Raw genomic sequence first — 24,897 nt, 5'->3', positions numbered from 1 at the left:
ATGAAAACTAAATTGAAAAACAGTGTATATAGTAGATGGAAGTTGAACATAATCTTTGAAAATAAAATATAAACTTATATAAAATATTATCAGATTTTTATTGCAGCCTGGTACTTATACCATATATTAAAGCATACAAAGTGATATGCCATACATATGTACATTAAACAGTGGTCACCGCAGGGTAATGATAATACCCAGCACCTCATGCATTTTTTTTATTTCCAGTGTTGAAAACCCTTTTAGCAATTTGGACTGTGCGTTGATATTCCAAGTATTCTTCTTTTGCAAGACAGTACATGGGCTTATTCCTTCTGTCTACCTTTCATTGTACCCATTGACCAACCACTTCCTCATCCTAATTTCTTCTGGCCTCTCCCCATTTCTGGTAACCACTAAATTTCTTCTATGTAGTTGACTGTTTTAGAATCCCATATGAGTGAGATCACATGGCATTTGACTTTCAATTAACATAATGACTTTCATCCATGCTGTCACCAATAATGGGGTTTCATCCCTTTTTTATGTCTGAAAATATTCCATTGTGTCTCTATGTCACATTTTCTTTATCCATTCATGTGTCGTCATAGCTTGATTCCAAATCTTGATGGTTGCGAATAGTACTGCGGCATGAAGATATCATTTTGTCATACTGATTTTGATACCTTTGCGTATGTGCCCAGTAGTTCTGTTTTTAGTGTTCTGAACAACCTTCATGCTGTTTTCGTATTTCCACCAACAGTGAATAAGATTGCCTGTTTCTCCATGTCCTTGTTAGTATTTGCTATTTCTTGTCTTTTTTAACCACTCCTCTCCATATACCTCGTTAGAAGTTGTGATTTTCATTTCCCTGAATAATGATCATAGATAGTGAACATATTTTTCTACACCTTCTGCACATCTGTGTATCTTCTTTTGATAAATAACTTTTCAAATATTTTGCCCATTTTAAAATCAGATTATTTGGTTTTTCTTGCTATTGACATGTTTGAGTGTTTTATATATCCTGAATATTAACTCCTCATAAGATGTACAGAATGCCAATATTTTCTCTCATTCTATAGGTTTCTTCTCCACATTGCTGATTCTTTGGTTTTGCTAGGCAGAATTTTTTCAGTTTGATGTTAATACCATTGTCTAATACCATTTGGTTAATTTTCATTTGCTTTCTGAAATGCTACTTAAAAAAAATCCTTGCCTTCACCAAGGTCATCTGATGTTTATATTTAAAATATATAATGAGAACAGCAAACAATGGCCTCAAAGTCAGAATCATCAGAGTCAACAGCTGACCCTCTATAGTACACTGTGTTGCTAAGGTATGTTGTTGGATGGCTAGATGCTCCATGTACATGTTGATTTATGACATTTTCAATATATGTTGGTCTTATCAGAACAAAACTCCATCTTAACTTAAGCAGCATTCCTGAAAGGTTAAAAGAAATGCAGACTTTTTAAGGTTAAATCTTAGAACATGCATTTTCTAGACTTAATTTTTCAGATTAAACATTAGGATAAAAATAATTCCAAGATTCTACTAATCTAATTCCCAATGTAAGTAGAACATAAAAGTACAGTGATCTTAGACATTACTTTATGATCAGTATGCAAATTTTGTAATAAGATGGCATATATGCCTTTAATGACTGAACACAGGACAATGTGAGAAGCCTTGGGAGGTTCCATTTTATCAAACACAGTGCAACATGCTCCTTCTCTATCCTCCTCAAAACCACCAGCTGAGCACCAGAATGCCTACTACTTATGAGCTTTGTTTGTGGAGGAGGCTTTATTTCTAGAAATGCCAAATATCAGAAAATAATGGCTAATAGTGATTGCAATAACATAATAATAACTTCATTTATTTTGTTGAGAATTTTGAGGCAGCCAGAACACCTGCTTTTCCTACCATAATATCTACAAATCCACCTGAATCCACACACTATACCTCTCTCCCACCACCATGCATGAATTGATACTCAGTCAAGAACATCACTTCACAGGTTTTTCCTTCTTCTTCTGATATTATCTCTTCTCCCTCTGTCCTAAGATCAACACCATCAATGTGAAAGTTGCTTTAATATTTCCCATTTTAGAAACAAAGAATTTTTTAAAAAATATTTTCAACATCACATTCTTTTCCAGCTGGACTTTCATTTCTTAACTCCACTTTCATTCCTTCTTTGAGCATATTTGAGGTAAGGGTTAGACTTTGTAATGTCACTAAAGCTTACCTGCATTTTACTGAATACATTTCCAAAGCCAAATTTTATATTGATGTTCTTATTTATGTTTAAAACTCTGCCCTCTGAAACACCAGTGTGTTTGCTATTGCTTCACTCTAAAACGTTACAAGACGCTCAACTTGGTGTTCAGATATATCCCTTCTCCATACACATTTCCATAGTGCTGTGACCTGCACAGCCTTTAATTCAGGTGCCAGACAGAATGATGAGTAGATGAAGAAAAGACAAACAGACCCACAAATAGAGAAAAGCTGGGGGCCTGGTGGTTCTCCAACCCCTGATGAGGGATGGACGACCCAGAGCCAGCTCAGCAACTTCATTATATAGGTCTTAACATCAAAAGGGTTATTGTGAGAAAGTTTCTTCAAAACAAGCATAACCAAGGTCTTAGATGTGAGCAGCTGAATTATGATGATCAGCTCATGCCCATAACTTTCTACCCCCGGGCAGCTGGTATCTGAACTGAGAACAGGATGGCTGGCACAGAATCTCCTACTGAACAGGGTATCACCACAGCAACTGGGAAATCTTTAATCAGCAGCTGCACACTGAAGGTTCCCAGGAGAAGATTGCCTCTGTCATAGGACAGCTCAAGAACCATAATTCAGTCACTGCTCCTGACAGCTAAATAAGTGATCTTTTTAAGATACCTCTTTAAATAATTCCTCTATGCTAATCATAAAATTAATAAAAATGAATACAATTAATAAATAAAAAGTAATCATAAAATTACTTTTCCATCCTTTAATGCTATGCTTTGTACAAAATCATAAGTCCTTGTAATCAACTAACAGTAAGTAGCTATACACCTCCCCATGGAGAAGAAAATGCATCTCCAGTATCATGTATCCAAAACCAAATCCATAATACCATAAAATTATTTCAATAGAAACCATGATTATTTTTATCTCAATAAACAGAAAGTTCATCTTTCCTGGCACTTTCCTAAGAAGAAAGAAAGAAAGAAAGAAAGAGAGAAGAAAGAAAGAGAGAAAGAGAGAAAGAGAGGAAGGAAGGAAGGAAGGAAGGAAGGAAGGAAGGAAGGAAGGAAGGAAGGAAGGAAGGAGAAAAAAGAAAGAAAGAAATGAAGAAAGAAAGAAAGAGAGAGAGAAAGAGAGAAAGAGAGAAAGGAAGAAAGAAAGAAGTCAACCTTGACTCTTCTTCTTGCATACTACATAGCAAATCCATTACTTTATCTTAATACTTCCCATCTTAAAAACAACCAAAGAATGCTCAGCTTAGACTTTCAAATATGTCAACCCACCAGTCATTTCTAACCTCTGACAATATGTCAACATTCCCACTGTTCTAAGACAGCATTTTTCTTCACTAGGTCATTTCAATATCCTTCATATTTGCACTTTGTGTTAAACACAACAGCTTTTAACACTATTCAAATCACTGCACTAGTCCAAATCTGTATCCCTCCCATATAACCTTACTATATTTTCAGGTATCTTGGTCTTTCTCTTAATTTATTTCTTAACATCCTCCATCTGGTTCATCCCACCAGAAACAAACCTATCTCCTTTGGTTTAATACAAATATAATACCTCTCTCCCATAGGATACCCTTTTCCTGTTTCTTTGGCCTGGTTAATCTTTTCAGATATCTTTGTGTTAGTCATTGAATCCTTCAAATCTCTCTTAAAATGCCAACATGGTCTAGGACCACTCTAAGCCTTCCTTACATAAAATAGTAACACTTATCCTCAGTTCCTCGTCAACTCACTGTAGCTCTTTACTAACTTTTCTGGTTTTATTTCTCCCAAAGCCTGTCTGAACACTTGACAGAGGAGCCTTCTCTTGACTACCTCATGAAGGCAAGCAGTTGTCCCTCGTACCCTGCTCTAGCCTCAAGACCTGGAAACAAGCATTGTGACATGTACCCGGTCAATGTGTACTCAATTAATAGTTTAATGAGTGCATAGTCAGCTATAAATAAATATCATTATCATTTGCATGTGAAATGCTAAAAACATGAAAGACTTTGAAGAACTCAAAGTTATTCTACTGTGCAAAAACAATTTGAAATTAAGAGTGAAGCATCCCCACACCTGGAATTGAATCCATGCCTGGTTCTCAGCAGGGATTTAGTGGTCACTGCAGAGTGGCCATATGTTGTAAGATAAGGATGCAAGGAATCCAAGGCCTGGCAAGTGGAGATATGCCGAACAGACGCTTCACTTCACAGCTTTGCCTTGGATTTGTTGAAGAAGTTTAATACAACATGTTACCACTGCAAAAACTCTCCCCAAATCCCTACTCAGAACTTCAGCTCAGATCAAGGCCAGGATAGCTCGTGACATGAAATTGGCCTTTTATACATGATGATGGTCTTTTTAAGTCCAAGATAAGTACATTATTAAAAAGAATTTTTATCCTGTTTTATCTGTACTTTGATCAGTAAAAGGATTTTTCTACACTGATATGACTTTATCATTCCTTTTTTAACAAATTCCTATCTATTCCTATTTTAAATAAGCATAAAGCCTACTACCATTTTAAGATAAATGCTCTTTTATCTGCTATTTCCAGGGGTTTGCTTTAGGTATCCATCTAATTATAAAAGTTTTTGAAATTTTACATATTTTATAACATTTCATTCTGTGTGTTTTAATTTTTATAAGAAATATCTTGAGAGACGTGATACATAATATATTATGCAAAACCTCTCAAAAAACCTTCCATGATTTTTAGCATCAAAGGTCATTTATTCTTCTGAGAGCCTTGTGACCTTTAAGTTAATTTCCTATTTTATAGATTTTTATGAATTACTCAGTAGTGTGGGTTATGTGTACAGAAAGCATACCACCTTACTTTAACTTTTTTTCAAATTGTTTTTGTAAATAATCAGGCAAATCTCTACTTCAGCAATCTATTTGTAATAAATATTTGTGTAGAATAGTAGATGAAGAAAGTATATATATATATATATATATATATATATATATATATATATATATAATGTTGAATGAAACAGTACTGCCACAGTTAACCTGTAGGGCAAATAAACCTTTCAAAAATATAACAGAAGAGTTAAGCTAGAGCACAAGTGTGTGTTAAGTAAATGTTAGAAAGGATAAGCGACCACAAAATACCTGGGTTATCCACACTGAGAATTCAATATCCATGCATGAATTACAGGGGTAATCACAACTATCACAAATCCTGTTCCACCCTGTTTTGGAATTGTCATATCCACAAGGGAAAATAACTACAAAAATACATCAGTTAAGTGTCTTCTGTTTGCCAGAGCATACACTATCCATATAGGCCTACACATATAGGCTATGTAGCTTTCTTCCTTAGTTGCTTGAAAATGTGCTTTATTAGGGAAATTATTACCAGGCTTTATGAGAAAATCATCTGTTTCTTTGCTTTCTGGAAAATTTAAGCAAAAGTTTGATTCAATGGAGAGTCATTTTACACAAACACACAGAGACATAGCTCATCACAAATACATAGATATTTTTAGAAACATCAAAATACCATGCTTATTTAGAAAAAAAATCTAACCAGCATTATTTTGTGTTCTTAAAACGTTATTAGTGGCAATGGCTGCAGGATGTGGATCCTGATTAACTTCATTTCCAATATCAGTTCTATCCTTAAAGATCTGTAGGATCTTTGCAACTTTGATCATCTGTCCACACTTGAATTTTATCATCTGTCCAATAATATGATACTACTAGTGTTACAAAGTCAGTTTGCTCTCAGATCCATTTCCTCTGTGGTTTTATTATCATCATTAGGTCCTTGCTAAAGAAACCTGCATTGTTACCTTGGACTCAGGCAAGGCCAGGCAAGTAGAAGCCTGGGAGCAGGAGGAAGCCAGGGTATGGTCCTTTTCTCCTGCATTTTTCTCTGCAAAAGAAATGGACCCTCTATTAGAAGTCATATTTCTCAGTAGATATCTCCTTGCTAGGCAGGAGACTCATGAGATCACCTTCCTTGGGCCCCTGGAACTCCATTCTCTGTCCATGATTCTCCTATGTTAAGGGAGCAGTTGGATTCCTCTGGGACTATTCTCTGGGCTTCATCTCTTCCCCTAATTTTGTTTCTCAGCTTTTTTCACTGCATAGGTAACCTAGTTTTTGTATTAGAATAATAGTTTTTAATAAACAATAGATCCATTTCTATTTTAGTGGCTATGCCATCAACGAAGAAGTGAATACCCACATCAACAGGTGAACAGTAGGAACTGGCTTAGGAAATGAGCAGTGTGCATGACACAGATTCAATTCTCAATAAATATTTTCTCTTAGTGAAGTGTAAAAAATACAAGCACACTCCTTTCATATTGTCATTGATTTTAGAGCAAAATAATCAGTCATTAACAAACCAAGGCTGGATTTATACAAGATTATTCAGCAAATATTCATTAATCATTTACTCTATGCCAGAAATGGGTCTTTGTGCTGGAGTAAGTGATGAAAAGAAATTTCTAAAAAAGCTCACGTTCTTTCTTCTAGGGGAAAAAAAAAACAGAAGTAAAGAAATAGAAAGAAATGCAGTGTGTGAGATGCTGATAAGTTCTAGAGAGAAATTTAAATCTAGGTTAAAAGTGACTGGGTAGCAGGTGGTTAAAGAGATTCTCTGTGAAAAGGAGTCCACTGAGCAGGTCCGGAGTGAAGTCAGGTCCAGGCTGCATAAGTACCAGAGCATGAGAATGTGCAGGCAGAAATGCCAATTTTAAGGTGAGTGAAGCTTGGCATTTTCAAGAAATATCAGGAATCTATTGAGGACAGAATGAAAGTAGTGAGAGCTAGGATAAGAGAAGTGATGGATAGGGAATTAGGGGACTTGAGAATGTGGGAGTTCACAAGTACTGGCAGGGTTTAGGCTTCTGAGAAGGATCAGTTAGGAAGCTGTGAGCAAGAGGATGACATTCTTTGTTCTATGTTTCAGGATCCTTCTGACTACTGAATGGAAACTGGACTTTAGGAAACAGGGCGACACCCAGAACAATCAGTTAAGAAACTATTCTGATTATCTAAGTGCCTTGACCTTGCCTAGATGCGGCTGCTAGTGAAAGTCACCTGGTATCTCTTAAGGGCTAGCATTCATGGATTCATGGATTCGACATGATGTTTGAAAGAAAGGAGTCACTACATGTAACACTCCTTGAGTCAAAATTGAGGAGTTAAATAATGAATGGTAATTATATTCAGAGATGAAGGAGAAAGGGGTTGTAGCAACCTAAGTCATTAAAAATGAAGCCAAAAATGAACAAGATTAAAAAGTTATTATACAGTGAGCTGCTAAGATGGGACATTGTAATATCTATATTCACAGATTAAAAAATAATTATCCCACAAAACTCCCACCCTTTCCTAGGAACTTTGTGTTCTTACCAGCTTTAATTTGGAATGCCTGGACTTCTAAATACAGAAAATTACATTTGTCAGCACTATTATTCCTACATTACTTTACTTCCTGTGATGCTTATTATGCAACATTAATATGTATCATTTTTCATAAACTAGTTTATTTTTATTATCACTTATATTTTAAAACACTCAACAATTACTGATATATCTCCCGTTGTTTTCTTGGATTTAATATAGGAACAGAAAATTTTGTTGTCAACTTTGCTTTTTTACTGGAATATCTATTGCTTTCCATCTTTTATTTAGAATTTTTAAAACTTTAGATGGTCTTTGTGACCCTGCTATCACTAAAAGTTTTATTCAAAAGTAACAAGGTGTACAATGCAACAGTTAATGAGCACATTTTAAAGTGTGATCATAAGTCTTAAGATACATTTTTGAAATTGTCACATTATCATCAATATAATATGGCAATATATCTTTAGTTATATAGACATGGATATTGATTGATATGAATGTCCCCCTGATTTTCTTACTTATGGAACCTTGATTTGATCGGGATCCTGAGTCTAGAAACATGCTTCTTCTCATGTAGTCATGAAAAATTTTTCCTTAATCTTCCTTCTGTCATACGTTAAGGTCTGATCACTTCTTATAATTGAATAGGTAGGCATTCTGTGGAGGACAGAGGTTGATTCAGTATACGTATAAATGTTCATGCCAGACTTTCTGTGTATCTATTTTGCTTTGAATGTTGTATTCAAGGTAAGAGTAACTGGAAAACAGACAGAATGATCAAATGAAAAGAAAAAACATTTCTGAAAATAATGCATCAAGTGAAAATTATTTGTCAAAATTTGTCAAAGAGAAAAAAGTAGATTTTAATATTAATCTGTTGTATACAAAAAAATGTTACTTTCTATGAAAATAGGTTAAATCATCCAGAATATTTTCTATTCATGATAGTTATTGACTCATTATTACATTTCATGCTAAGTCAGAGATTCATGCTCCATCAAAAGAAGTAAAAGTTTCCCCTAACTTCTAGGAATATAATAAGTACAAAAAATACACAATAAAATATTTTCTGTATCTATTAAATCAGTTTAATATTTATTTGGAATACTCTCAATTTATATGAATCATATTTCACAAAGGAGTTTTTATTTGAAATGCTATCCTCTTACTGGAGACCAAATTAACCACATTAATTTAAATACCAATATTTGCATATTTGCAGACCTGTGCAGAGAATGGAAGTTAATGCAAATATTGTGGCATATACAGTCCAGGCTTAATTTTATTAATTCAAATACAGTTCAATGAGAAATTCAGATGGAAGCACTAGAGTCACATAATATAGTTGAGAAGAACTACATTTCTTTACCACGTGTCTCTGTGTATTTCACTTTTACCATCTTGAAAAAATGAACCAGGTAAATTTTACATATACTCAACTCACATATCAGACATTCTAAGGATGATAAAAACTCACAACCAAAGATTTTGTCATACAGGCAGATTCACGTGTCCTTTCAGGGTTTGGTGGGTAATTTTTTTTTTTCTGAATCTCCTCTCTCACTCTCTCCTCTCTCACAGTGACTACACTGCTGAGTTTTCTCCTCCACCTGAGCCAGGAGAAGGATGCTCAGGGCTGGAACCTGTGTATGGAAGATGCCCTCGGAGCTGGCAAAGACTCTTCCTGGCTCACTATTCAGGCTCCTGTGAATGCTTCTTTTATGAAAACCTTATTTCTGGGCCCTCTTTATAGACTGCCTCGTTCAGTTGTTGCATGAATCTGCTCATTTTAAAGAGAATCTTCCACCTTCGAAATGTGATCACTCTGGCCTGCCTTGAGCAAGAATCCTGTTGGTAACAAGAAGCCCCTGTCCTTGATGTCTCGCCTTCACAACTTGCATCTATGGGCCCTCTCACTCTGCCTGTCGTTTATTCTTCCGCAGCTATGATTTATGTATTCAGGGTTGAGCCCAGTCTTCCTTCCCTATTATAATCACCTGGCATCTATCACAACAATCCTGAATAAATTTATCCTTAGCTTTTTAACAAGTGTCAGAATACTTTTTTCTTTAACTGAAAAAAAAAAAAAAAAACATTCCTTAACTATTGAAGTAAAACAATTATATTTCCTGCAGATTTTATTTCTCAATTATAATTCATTTCAAGTTTCTAAAGTGTGTTTGCGTTGTGTACTTTTTAATTTTTTTGTAGAGTAACTTCCCATTTATTTGTTTGGAGATGTATTTTTAGTTGAGTAAAAAATTTTCCTTCTTAATGTGTGTACAATTAAATAAGAATGGAATGTTGGAAATAGAACACATGAAATATAAAACTGTCAGAACTGGTTAACTTAATTTTGGCTCCAAGGACCACAATGTTAATGAGGTGACTTCTGAAACTCGACATAATGCTTTGTATTAAGAGCTAAAGTAGTCATGAATTAATGCAGAGGGACAAGTGAAATATTGGCTTCCTGGAGTTACGCCTATGTTAACCAAATGAAATAAAATAACAAGGAAGTTTGTAAAGAACATGCTATTTATTACTTTAAAAGTTTCATTTAGAGTGTTAACACAATATCTTAGAGTGTTTATCATTCATCCATGTAGTCTGAGTGAAAAGAAACAGCTAACATTTTAATGAAATATTTTACTCCATAAAAATATTTTAAAACTCAAGTGTCAAGTTTAAGTTTTTTAAATGTTTGAGTGTTTAAAATTTAAGCACATATAAAAATCTTAGAAAAGGACCATCATTACTAAAATATTCAAAATATGGTAAATTATGCATGATGATTTAATATATGCAAATTGACAAGTGAAATGAATAGTAAATTTGAATAGAGAAAATATGTACATAAATGAATGGTATTTCAGAATCTTAGCAAATTGATGACTGCATTATGTACTTGTCCCCAATGTAAATGAAATATTAATTAGAAAACATTTTTATTAAAGGACCAATAATAGGTATGATGGAAAATTGGTATAATTTTTAACCCTCATCTTTAAGAATTTTTCTTCTTAATTTTTCATTTTACTTTTCCTCAGACTTCTATGCTTATAACTGGACTGTTCTATAAAAGGATGAATAATGGAACTCTACTTAGCCATGGAGGAGTTGATGGTATGCATTCATCTACATTTAATCTTATTCGAATACACTTACAAGGCATCTATGCTAACATTACTAGTGATAGTTTTTAAAGCAGATATGTTTTCCCTGTGACTTTTTGAGAAAAGAAAGTCACTTGATATATGTTAAAATAAATATATACATATGCTACATATTAAAAATAAAGATATCTATTTCCCATTTAAAAATGCTTTGTGATTTACAATACATTTGTAGTATTTGATTTGGCCAATTGTAGGTGAGTCTATAATGATAGTGAACGGCAAGTTCGAGATTTTAAAATAATTTTTAAATAAGAAAAAAATATCTAAAATACTATCTTTAAACTACAGATCAATATTATACCAGTTGAAATATTGAACTCTTTCTGATAGTGAGTGAATACTTGTTGCTTATCTAGTAGCTTGTCCTAATTCCATAGTGAAATGAGAACCATATGATTTTATTGATCACTTTGCTCTGCTCCATAGTTTTGGAAATATCATGGAGGACTTCAAACAGATTTGAGACAAAAATATTAAAATGTAGCTGAATGATTTATAGTTTCAGTTCCAGAGCTCTTCTCTGAGAGATATGGCGCCTAGGGAAATCACATTGTTTTCTGCTTCTCTCTCCTTAATACTGTTATATGGAAGTCCAGCTAAAATGTGTATAAAAACAGGTCACTCTCAGTGTGACCTAGCTGAAGCAATACATCTGCACTATGAAGAAAAATTGAACATTTTGTTGGCTTATTTACTTAACTATAAACGTCTTATTTAATTTAAAATTTATAATACATTTAACTATGAATTTTTATGTCCTCTCTTTTATTCAATACTCTGTGCTTAAACATTTTTCTAGGCTACATTTATATATCACTATCAAAAGCATAATCTGCCACCTAACTGAACACAATACAAAAAAACTATTTTTCCTGAATGATAAACTCTATTTGTACTCCTATCATTGAGATTATCTAGAGTATTAAGCAGATATGAAAGGGCATTTGGTAGAGTACTTACTTTGTCTTGGGAAGATACACATATCCACCAATGTTTTTCTCTGTTGCATACCATTCCGAATTTAAAAATCTATCCTTTGAAATTTTAATTGATTTGCTGCTCATTGGTTTTACTCAGTTCCTTTGGTAATTGTAAAATCTTCCAGAGCATAATAAAGTAACAAATTAGGTTTAATTCTGTCATATTTAAGGTAATCATTGTAAAGCCTAAGTCAGTTCTTGTTTTTATATAACTGTGTTCTAAATATCACATCTTTGCATGGTTTCACTGTTTTCTTATAACTTGACTTTTAAGAGATATGAAATGTTTTGGATCAGAGAAATCATATGCTTCAGATCAGTGGTGGATAGACTCCATGGCATTTACTAAGTAACAATGATGGTGGCAAAGTCTGGCAAACAGTGAGGATCATTTTCAAATATTTTAAAAATCCCACCTGAATATTTACTTGTTATACATGGCAGCCATCAAAAAAACTAGAGTAAAGAAGATCTTAGTAAAATATGTTGAAATTGTCAAATAAATTATTTATTCATTTAAATATCATTATTTCACATAGTTATTTAAATTTTGTAGAACAGTTAAGTCAAGCAGTGTATGTAAGGATATGAACAACCTTTTATTTTAGGCAAAAAAATTAAAATGCTAATTAGCTGGTAGAGATGAACTTTTCAACCTATGAAGCACAAACACCTGTCCTTACTGAATTTGAAAAGGTTAGTCTAAGTCTGTAAAGAAGATATCTTTTACACAATAAATGGTAAAAAAAAAAAAATGTATTTTTAACCCTATCATCGCATCACAAGGTTGTAATGTTTTTGACAAGAAATAAGTAAACATCCATCATATGACATTACAGAGGAGAGGATGAAGATTAAAAAATATTTTGTATCCAAAACCTTTGACATGAGGTATAATATTGAAGCAATCTGAATATATTCCTTATCTCTAGCTGTACCAGAATGTGTGCATGTATTTCAAGACATCATTAGATCTCTGAATCATGGAAACCAGGGAAAGCTATCGCAAGCTGCTTTCTTGTCCTATAGATTAAGAATTGTAAGGTTTTCAAGATGTATTTACTATATCTCCAATAATTCCAAATCTTATAGCCATATGATGATACTTGAACATTCCATGATAGGAATCACATAGAAATAAGCATTTGCTTCAGTAACATGCATATAAAAACACATTTTGAAGTTTAAATTATACATAAACAAAAATTTTTATATTCTTTACCTAACATTTCTGAAGCCTATAGAAATGTTTAAATGACTTTCTAAGAATACAAAAACCAATGCCATTTTCTTAAGATTCACAGGTGTAGAGTGCTCCCAAAGCAGAATCAATCTTATTAAACATTTTAAAGTTTGGCATAATTTTTAGAACTGGTTGTAATAAACAGAAGAATCATTAATTTAAACATAGTTGAAGGACAAGAGAGTAAGAATGAAAGGAAACATATTTATAGCATTGAATGAGATCCACAAAGCTGAATTTCTTCGCACAGGATCATGTACCTGCATTATTTGGAAGGTGTTTCTACTCTTCACTTCTTGATTCTACCTGTTTGTCACAAAAATGAGCAAGACCTTGTAATACCTTATTTACTATCAATAGGCAGCACTACTTCAGAGAATCATGTAGTATTTAAAGACATAAGTCTTTCAGATGAAGGTCTCTAAAATGTAGAACTCAATGAAAATTAATGTTTTGAAAGCTATATCCAGATTAATTGGCAGCTATTGACAGTATTTCTCAACACTAAGGTTGAGAAGTAATTACAGAAATTGGAGAAATTTGATACAAAGTTTTATAGAATTGATACAAGTTTTATAGAAGCTCTGAACAAGACAAATTGAATAGTTAAGCATATTCTTAGATGATGATTAAAGCACCACCAAAAAAACGTGGACATTTCTGCACAAAATAATTGGTATATGAATTGCATGACTCAAGAATATAACACACTAGATGTTAGAAAGAAAATTATGTAACAGTGGGAAATGGATGGAATTTTTCTTTGAATATAATGACTGATTTTAATTTAACCTCAGACACATTCACATTAACACTTTTTTAAAAAGTTGAAGGTTGAGTTGATAGAGCTCTCAAAATATCTCATGCTACCTTTCCAACTACTGGAATCGTTTCCATGGGTCATCTGACAATTATTTATATCCAAATGTCACACTTAGTTTATCTGACATTGTAGTCCACCTTAAGAAGACAATTTTAAGAAAATAAAGAAACACATTATTTTTAAAAAAGTACTTTTTTTCAGTAAAAGATATGAGTATGTTTGAAGTATGTTTCCATAGGGAAAGACAAACCTGCATTGGAACATAAGAGAACATTCAGCTCAGACATAGAGATTGAGGAGAGCAAAATAGGTCAACTCTAAAGGAGAGTGTTTTCAGAGGAAGAAACAGAATGTGAGGGAAACAGAGAATGATATCAAGGGTAGGGTAAAAAGGTCGGAACGTCAGAGGGAAAGTGGGAAGCTTGCTAGAGAAAATTGGGAATTAAAGTGAACACAGAATTATTTGGAAAGGCACAGAGAAAATATGAAGGTGTAAACAGAAGCGGAGAGGAAGGAATTATGGAAATGATAATGGGAAATTCTATGGAAAACAATTATGCCACCACCTTGGCCTTCCAGATTCTCTGGCATTCAATAGAGAATAGGGAACATGCGTTCTCTAAGACACTTGGAAATTAGAGGAGAAGATACTCTTTTGTTCCATAGATGCAAAAACATTTTTTTTCCTGAATGCTAGTACAGCTGTTATCCAGCTGTAAAGACAAGAGAACCTCTCTGTCTTTCTTTTTCAAAATTTTTGAAAGAGTGTGCTATACTTTCATCATTTGTCTAATCAACTCATTTACTGTTAATTGTTTTCTGTTTATATTTTTCTCCAAAAGTGGTAGATGTTCATAACACAAAAATTTCCCAGATTAATTATTCTAGCTGTGATGTTAAATTTATGTGGAGATATAGAAAGTACTCCTGGGGCACACCTGGAGATGGAGGCCTGATGGGGGTGGGGTGCACTACATGACACTGTGGATCTGCAAATCCGGAGAATATATGGGAAACACATACTTGGAGAAATAGGTTAAAATTTTAAATTCTATGAGAAAAACAATGAACATTGAGTAAGGAAGAGAAAAGGATGTAGAAACGCTTCCTTCCCACAGTAGGTGAAGGGCATTGTGAGGACCATACACTTTCATTCTCACCTGATTCCTGCAGTTGAGTAGAATAACAGGTAGGAGCTTTCCTGGTGTGCATTTCTCCATCTGGGTCTGAGTTTTCATTTCAGCACACACCCATCCTTTCATTTGCTATTCAGAGAAATGGATGATCCAGACTATTTTCTGCAGTTCTCTTTTGTTTTTAGCATCATTCCAATTGTGTATCTAATTTTGATCTCTGCTTCCATGACTCTTTGCTTGATGTTGAGCTCTTAAATGTTTCTTAGTAATTCTTAAAATTTTAGCATCATGTTCTAAAAGAGACCTAAAGGAATATTCTACTATGTTGAGGGGCCAACATAAACAACTTCCTTGATTGTTAATCCATTTAGAAAAGAAACAGTATTCTTCATTTTTAACAGCATCATATGATTATATCTTGATTTGTATAACTGAAAAATTCCAGAAAAAATAAATGTAATATTTTTCTGAGAAAGATTATTTTTACAACCTCCCAAGGACCCATTAAACAATAGAAAGGAACTATCCCCAGTTTCTATTAGTGTTTTTAATATTAGATTTATTAAATATACCATACAACCTTATAACACTTAAGAGGAATAAATAAGTAAATATTTCAGCAATGTCTTAAATATATTTCTATTTAACAATATGAAACAACCAGGACCATGTTTAAACTACTGAACCAAAGGAAAAAACTTATTTTTAATAAAATATTAATTTGAATAATATTAATAAAATAGTATTTTGTTACCACAATTGCATAATATTTTAATGATGACTTTCAAAATGGTTTCACTTATTTATATTACAAATAACATATAAAGTTACTGCAAAACCACACCATTTTGTTTATTTTAATAATAAACTTGTTTTATATAATCTTATTCCATTATTATTTTAATATTTATCCTTTCTATAATTTATTCATTACTATTTATGTGCTAATATAAATTTTATTTGCCTGTTTTAAATAAAAATCATGAATTGCAAAATAAAACGTAAATATGTTTATAATTTAATAACATAGGGTAAAATTTTCTCATTTAAAAGCACATAGCTTGAAACTTTCTTGATGTTGAACTACTGTGGATATATTTCGTCAGTTATTAAAATTCCCCTTTCAGGTTAATATCAAGTCAACAAAAATTTGAAGTACTCTTGACCCTTTTTCCAATGTGTAAATTAGTAATATAATGGCAATATTCAGACAAGCAAATGTAGACTAAATTCCTTTGATGAAAACGACATGAGGTAAGGCTTCCCTACTGAGAATCGTCTTAGTTTGTGAAATAGTAATTTGGAAAGAATATATCTGCAAAGTATATGGGCAGAACGGAAATGTGGAAAGCATAATCTACAACACCCTTATGCATCTCTAGTCATTTTATATGTCTTTATTATTATAAAATTTGAAATACACGTCTAACAGATAAATGCCTTCAACAAATTAAAAAAAAAAAACTAATCATTTTATCGGTAGTATTCTGACTTTGATTTTGAGTTTGTGAAATTTAATTAGGGAAAAAGAGATAGCGTCTATATAAACATAATACGATTTCAAATATAATGTTTTTCTTTGGAAATTTAAATGTTTTAAGTGAATGTATAGTAAAGACATAAATATTCATAAGCATTACATATCTATTCAGCATGTTCAGGAATCATTTTCGGTAATTATCTGACTCTTTCCTGCCCTGTCATTTTCTTCACCTTTTTTCCTCTTTAGCATAAATTGAGCTGCTTTTAAAACATCTATGAATAATAAACATAGCATTTTCCAACAATGTCAAATGTGCTTTATTCCAAATATTGATTTCCAAGGAAGTCAATGCTTTCTGTATGCTGGAGATACTGGAACCAATAGAAAAAAAAATTACAGAACGTTATAATATTTGAAAATAACCCTATAAAACATTTATTTTAAAAAATAATTATTTTGTAAATTTAAGAAATTATCTGTTATATGACTGGTGTAAGTTCAAAGGTGTATTAAGAAAATATTTTTAATGAAATAAAGTTTACCTATTAAATTTTCTTAAAAGCTGAGAGTTACAATTAAAATAAAGTTCCACTGACATCTAAAAAAGTTTAAAATATAGAGAATCATTTACAGAAAACAAAGATGATGTCAAAGGATTAGCTGATAGATTGCCAACAATAGACTTATAAATTTTAAAAAAACTGAATAATATTAGAGAATTCAGAAATGATGAAGATTTAACCATGAATCAAAAATGCAATTCTTTTAGCAATCTGGAGGCTATTATAATAATTAGATCATCTATATGTATAATTTATATATAAGGACAGTTTAAATATTTTTTTATTTTCATATTATACATCAATCAATTTACATATTTAATTAGAAATTAACTTATGAATGGGTTAATTTAACAAAGTTAACATAGTTTAAACTTTAAGTTCCAAAAGATAAGCAACTTTGTTTTAAAATAATAAATGAATTTTTTATTTTTTAAAATTTTGAGCATAATTCAGATGAGAACTAGTTATAAAATTTGCATGTGTAAATGGAGCAGTTTTTCATATCTTGTTTTCTTTGCCCCACTCAAATAAGTTTCACTATCTCATAAATCAAATGAAAAGCTATGTTATTTCAGGAAGTCATCTTTTTATGTTATGCATTTATTATGTCATTAGGGTTCAAACATTAGTCTAAATTTGAATACTTCTTGAAATTCATTATATACAGCTATATAAAATTGATTTATGTTGAACTTCTAAGATATATGAAAAAATTTGTATTATTTTTTACTTCTAAATGCTTATAATTCAAGTGGAAGTATTCTTAATGTTTATGTTTACTTGCAACTTGAAGTAGACAAAAGTTAGAAAAATTTTCAGAGAAACTTCAAAAAAGTGAGGAATAGTGGATAATTGGTCTTCATTATTTGTAAATTTACCTACTTCCTAAAATTTATTTATAGCCCCCAAATCAAGTTGGCAGCACCTTTGGGCTCATTCACTGACATGGTCAGAGAAGCTACAAAGTGAATGTGCCTCATGCATATTCCCAGCAGAGATAGAACACAGCAATGTTCTGTCTTTTTTCAGCTTTCCTAATGTAAGAAAAAGCTCTTACCATATTCAGTGTGGTGCCATATTTTTTTTATATTTTTGCTACATTGGTGACTGTGCCTTGAAAATGACCTCAAAGATAGGGTTGCAATGCTACTGTTCCTCAGTACAAAAGAAAAAAATGTGTGTGAGATGAACATGAATCATTAATTTTTAATGCCTCATGATTTCGATATTAATAGGTTTGATTTCAGTGTTGATGTAACACTGAGGTACAGACCAAAAAAAAGGAATTTCACTCTTTTGTCTCTAAGGTTGATTTGGACAGTGTTGAAGTAAAATCTACAGTGCAGGATAAAGTGATGGGGAAAATGGAAATGTGGCTAAATTTACAGACTACTGAGTTGTTGGCTGATTTAAAAAAAAAAAGTGTAGTGGATGGCATTGTTGTGAGGGTGAAAGCCACAGAAATGTATAATCCTGTTACTCAGGAAACATAAAACCCCTTTTTGACTAAGCTGGCAGGGTGACATGTTTAAAATGGCAAATCAGCTGGAAGCATGTTAAACTTGAAGGTGAAGAATTATCTGCAGATCAACAATTTATTTTTGAAATACCTGGTAAGAATGTTATACAGTAAAAGGGGTATATGGAAGAGCAGGTTTCCAATCTTGCTGAGATTGGCTTGGTTTACAAGGACATTGACATGTGAGTTTGTATAATACAAATGGCATTTCAGTTGTTGAAACATTGTTTCAAATTGAAGTAATGAAACTCAAGACTTACAAGAACACAATCATGTGTTTCCTGTAGAAACAGGAGTGTATTATTCATTATTAACATTTGAAGTGATCTTAGAGACTATAATTGCAACAAAGACCTAAATTTATTAGTAAATATTAAAATGATCCATATAATACAGAAGTAGATGAATATATATGAAAAAATCTACTCTATTTTTCCCTCCAAGTTGTACAAGGGTGTATTAATTCTAAAGAACAATGGAAAAACAAATTTATTTCAAATCCTTCATTTTATAATATGTATCTGTAAGAATATTAAAACAATGATAAGGGGTTAAACTCTGCATTTTTATGTTGATTAGAAAACAAAGGTTAAATATAAGAAAAAATGTCTCATGATATAAGGATAGAGGATACACAGCTACACAGAAACATAGAGACATAAATGGAAAAATGCTAACAATTAATGTATTTAAGTCAAAATACAGTAAATATAGAATAGATGGCAATACCTTATATGGATAGATCTCATTTCCTAGAAACATATCATTTCAAACAAATATACCTAAGAGTAAATTCAATTTATATAAAACAAGGACTAAAGAACATTATATTTCAAATATAAATTTAAAAACATGATTACAGATTTCAAGATCTAAAAAAATTTTTAACATCTTTATGAGACTACAATACTAGACTTATATAAATCTACATAATTCTGAAGTTTTTTATAGTAAATGCACTGTTGATCAAGTTTCAATGCACTAAACAATAGAAAGGAACTATTCCCAGTTTCTATTAGAGTTTTTAATAAATTACAAAAAGTATACCATACATCCTTGCAAAACTTGGAAGGAAAAAAATCAGTACGTATTTCAGTCATGCCTTTAAATATATTTGTATTTAACAATTTGAAACAATCTGCAAACTGTTTGTATTACCAAAGTAAATGAAACAGCAATTAAATATATACATGCACATATATGTGTGTGTATTTATATCTATCTATCTATATCTATCTATCTCTCTCTCTATATATATATATATATATATATATATAAATACACATTTGTCAATGTTCTTGTAATAAAAGCAAAATCTGCAAGAACAAGAATGAGACTAGACTTCCTTGCAGTTGGGTCAGATCTGATATAAAAGTTCATAAACACTTGGGCCATAGTGTAAATGAGTATAAACACCTAGAGATTTTGAGAGCCCCAGAAAATGTTGTTCCTACTGCTGGAAGATCTTTATCATGGGTCTCACTCTGTTACAGTTAAAACCCAAGCAGGAGTGGGAAATCAGAGAAAACCACCCTTCAGTGTTACAGGTCAAGATGGGGAAGGAGCTATGGAAACCAGTGAAATCATTATATGTCTTTGGGATTCTCAAGAAAGACAGAAATAATTAATATTTGACATGATAAAGGCTGAGAACTTTCTTGAAATTATATTAGAGATCAAATCACAGATTCAAGAATTTCTCAAACATTAATAAAGTTAATATCAAGGACATACATGCAGGCACACAACAAAAACAGAAAACCTTCAATGCAACTACAGAAAAACAAAGTCAAACTACAAATAAAGGAAAGTGAATGTAAGATTATGGCAGGTTTTGCCTCCCAAACAATGCAAGCCAGAACACAATGGATGGGCATGTTTCTTTTACTTTATTGGCTATCTAAAGCCATTTATTTCAATCTATCAAGAGACATGTAACTATGATAATTATACTTTGGTAAGTACAAAAATCTGAATGTTGGATATCTTAAAAGTGCTGAAAACTCAATCTAGATTTTTATATGAGCCAAGTTTAAATTCTATTTCAAATAAGGGAGAAAGAGCTTTTATTCAAACAAAAACTGAGGATGTTGAAGTAGTGGAAAAGCACACACACACAAAAAAAAAAAAAAAAAAAAAACCAAAATAAAAACAACTATTGATGTCAAATTCCATGAAGGAAATATCTTTCAAAACTGAAGAGAAAATAGCATGTTTCTCAGGGAAAAAGAACATAAGACACTTTAATATCACATATTAAACACTGTAAGAAATTTTAAAACTAGGCATAAAGAATATAATATTAGACAAAGCATAGGTATACACAAATATATAAAGATCCTCAGAAATGAAAAACATAAAGACAAATATAAAAAAATATACTTTTTCTCTTTTAATCACACTTATTCGACTATTGAGCTGGTTAGGGGTTTTGTGTTTTGTAGTAGCACATGCCTGGCATGTATGAGACCATGGGCTTGACCCCTAGCACCACACAGACAATATAAACATGGAAATATGTTTGACTCTCCAAAGAAATAAAAGTAGCAATGTTTAGCAACCTTATAGCCTATGTAAATATAAAAGATAATGTCACAAATACAGAAGTGGGATTTTGAGAATATATTCTTAAAGGTTCCTTCTACTCTATATATTCTTTGAATTTGATTGTGTTTACTAAAAGAAATATGTTGTAAACCATGGGACAATCACACAAATAGGTAACTAAAAAGAGAAAAATAATAAAGTATAGTATAGAACTATAAAAATACTCAACATGCCAAAGAAAGGCAGCAAGAAACTAAAAATCAATAAATCAGAAAATGTAATAAGTGGGATCATTGCGGATAAAATCTAAATATATTTATAATCGCAATATAGAATGCCATGTCCCCAGATGCCTTCCTGTAGTGCACACCAGCTATGTTGTTCTACCTCACCTCAGGGACCATCTATGGACTGAGACTTCTGAAACTTGAGCCCCCAAATACACTTGTCCTCTCTGTAATTATTCTTGTAAGGTCTTTTGGTCCCAGCTGCAAAAAGCTGACTAAAATGTATTCAATGACACACACAGTATACATTCTGTGACAAAAATTAAATAAACCTATAATTCAGAAATACATGGAAAATTCCAAATATTCGAAAATAAAATCACACACTTTCCCATAGCCTCTGTGGAAAAATTAAGTCAATCAGAATTTTTTTTTTAAAAAAAAAGAAGAATGCTTTCTGTTTTATTTGTTCTTTTGTTTTTTTCCCCTCCCCCTTTCCTCCCCCTTTCTGTATCTGATTTGGCATAAGTGTGATACTTGCTTATAGATTGAGTTGGGAAGTATTATTCTCTCTTTAATTTCTGGAAAACTTGTATAAAAGAATTTTATTCCATTTTAAAATACATGATAGAACTCTAAACCAATTAAACTAGAAGTTTTGGAGCATTTCCTTTGTTAAGGTCTAAAGTGGTAGTTTTGACCCTGTGGGGAATACTGGCAAGCTCTGTAGATATTTTGAGTCTTCATTATGGGTATGTGTTATTGGCATCTGTCAGAGGTAGGGATGCAACTGAGCTTACTCAAAGGCACAGACAACCTTCCACAACAAGAAATTATTTGAATCAATCTATCAAAATTGAGAAGGGTACAGGGTGGTTTATAGCATTCATTTATGTATTCAATGTTCTAGGAATCTTAGGTTTTAGTAGTTCATAGACCTTGAGAAAGAGGTTCCTTTTGTCTAATTCATTAAAATCATATGGATAGAAGTGCCCATAATAATTTCTAATTAAACCATTAATATATATATACAGTCTTATTGAAGATTTATCACTTTCTAAAAAAGAATTATCATCTGCTTCACTAATTTCTATTGTGTTTATTTAAAATTGTAGGATTCCTTATGCAGTATTAATATCTCTCCTCTTTTTGCTATTTATTTGATAGAAGTTTAGATTTTCAGTATGATTTCTTTCTTTCTCTTCTTTTTCTTTTTTTACATATAGAAACACGGAGCTATACATTTCCCTCTAATTATATCTCTAGATGCAACTTGGAGATTTTGCTACATTGTATTTTATTTTTCAGTTCTACATATTTTTTAAATTCTCTTTGAGGCTTATTTTTTGACTGCTGGGTTACTCAGTAATGTATTATTTTAATTTCAAGTATTTTGGGGAGTATTTTGTTAATTTTCTGACCTCATTTTCCAGTTAATTGTATTATATACAAAGAATATGCATTTCATAGTTTTAAAAATAATTTTTATTTTATGATGCAGTATTGATGCAGTTATTTCAGTTATTTAAAGAATGCCTTTCTCTATCCTTTGTTTCCTCCATAATTTTTTTTCCTACTTTCTAGTTTGGACAAGAGGGAGTGCTTCTCTTTATTTTTTATTGCACAGTGGCTGGTGGGCATTGTTTACAATACTCTTCTTCAAAATCTTTATATTTACAGTATAAACTGATAGGAAGTGAAGGGGTTTTGTTTACTTATTTTTAGATTAAAATTGCTCTGTGCCAAGAAGATGGTTCTGAAGGACCCCACTCTGGAGTTTCTGTAGCACCAGAGAGGCCTCAGAATGCCCAACCCTGCTCACAATAGGTCAGAGAGGGCTCTCCATCAGGACTGTTATCCATATTGAGTTACGTTTTTGTTTTTTTTTTTTTTTTTTCAGAACAAAGAACAGATATCAGGGCATGTAGCATCCAAACATGGGCAAAGAAATATATTTAAAAAAATGGCTACATTACCATTCTTAGAATGGTGGTTTGATGATAGATAATGGTAACAGGTCATTGAAACACTGGGTTCTAGATAAATACAGGCATGTCTGGCATTTGTGCCTTCACAAGTGTGTATTCACACTCACCAAGAGGAAACCTGGGGAAGAGGCTTAGAAGACAGATCCATTTGCTTTTCTATGGGACCTAGGGAAGAGAGGACATGTGTAGCCCCCCTCCAGTGCAGGATATGGAACCAGGGTCACTCGGAGGCATTTGGGCTGGCACGAACAGATTACACAGACACAGAAAATACCTTTTTGGGGGTTGCCGTAGTCCAGCTGGGTTAAATAACCCAGAGGTGAGAAGCAACTTGAAAGTTGAATCAGGAACTACTTTATTGCCAGTGAACTCAGTGGGAACTGAGCGAGAACTCAAAGTAGCAGGCACCCGAGATAGCAGGAGCCCCTTCTCTGCCGGACAGCAGAGGTATATATACTTAACTAATTACACACAGCTTAACTCAATTAACATAAACTAGATACAGCAGTCAACCAATAAGGAATCCTCATCATCTTAATGGCTCGCTGGCCTTGCTTCACAGACCACTCCTCCTGGCAAATTGTCAGGCGCCATCTTGACTTGATTTCAGCCCTCAACAGGGGGTGATTTCAGGATGGCTTTTCTGCTTCAGATGTCAGCTCCTACAAGGAGGGGTAAGAGAAACACACAAGAGACAGGCGAGGTGGGGGCACATCCTGAAGCCTATTTATTGAGGGGAGTCATTTGATAGAACATTCCATCCAAAGAAGTTAAGGGGCAATATTACAACAAACAAATGGGCATAACTCAGCCCCATCAGGTGACACCCAATCCCAGAGCTGCACCTCTCTGGCCAAGCAGAGGCAAATCCACATGCATTGTAGGAGGTGCAATGCCAGTTCAGTATCTCCTTACTCAAGACTTAAAGATGTGCTTAGCTCATGTTAAGGGCAGCCTCTGACAGGCTTGGGCAGGGTTGAGGTCTCAGAACAAATTCTGTAACTGTGGCTTATAAAAGAAAGCATTCTCCCCAGTACAGAACTAGAATTCCTACAGGGCTGATAGGATAATGACATTACCACACCTGATAAAATTGTGGCTGCTGGTGAATTCAACTGTTTTCTAGTATGTGTGATGACTACTACTTCTGTATCTATTTATGCCTACTCTGTATCAACCAGATTAAGTGAGGAAGAGGAACTCAGTAGAACAGTACAGTGCATGCAATCTGGACCAGCACCATTCCCCGAGAACAACATATTTTCCAAAGGTTGAAATACCTATGAAAATCAATGACAAATATAGAGAAAAAGAAATATTACCAGATGATTAAAATATTGAATAAATTGGTTTTGCAAGGAAGAAAACCCAAATTGTAATGGTCCTTCAAAAAAAGTTCAGTACAAACAATCGCTATTGATTCCTGCTACAATTAGACCAGGTGCCCCAGAAGACCATGTCAGGATGATCCATGCTCTTGGAACCTGACTTCAAATGGAAGTCTGCAAATGTACATCACTGTGAGATGTTTGGGTCATGTGATATAAGGATGAACAGAATGAGTTTTAATAAACAAGTGGGATGTCAATAATGTGTTCATTTATTTTTCCATT

Source organism: Spermophilus citellus, assembly GCF_964194105.1.
Source record: "Spermophilus citellus genome assembly, chromosome: 8".
Taxonomy (NCBI): domain Eukaryota; kingdom Metazoa; phylum Chordata; class Mammalia; order Rodentia; family Sciuridae; genus Spermophilus; species Spermophilus citellus.
This window is presented reverse-complemented; position numbering follows the sequence as displayed.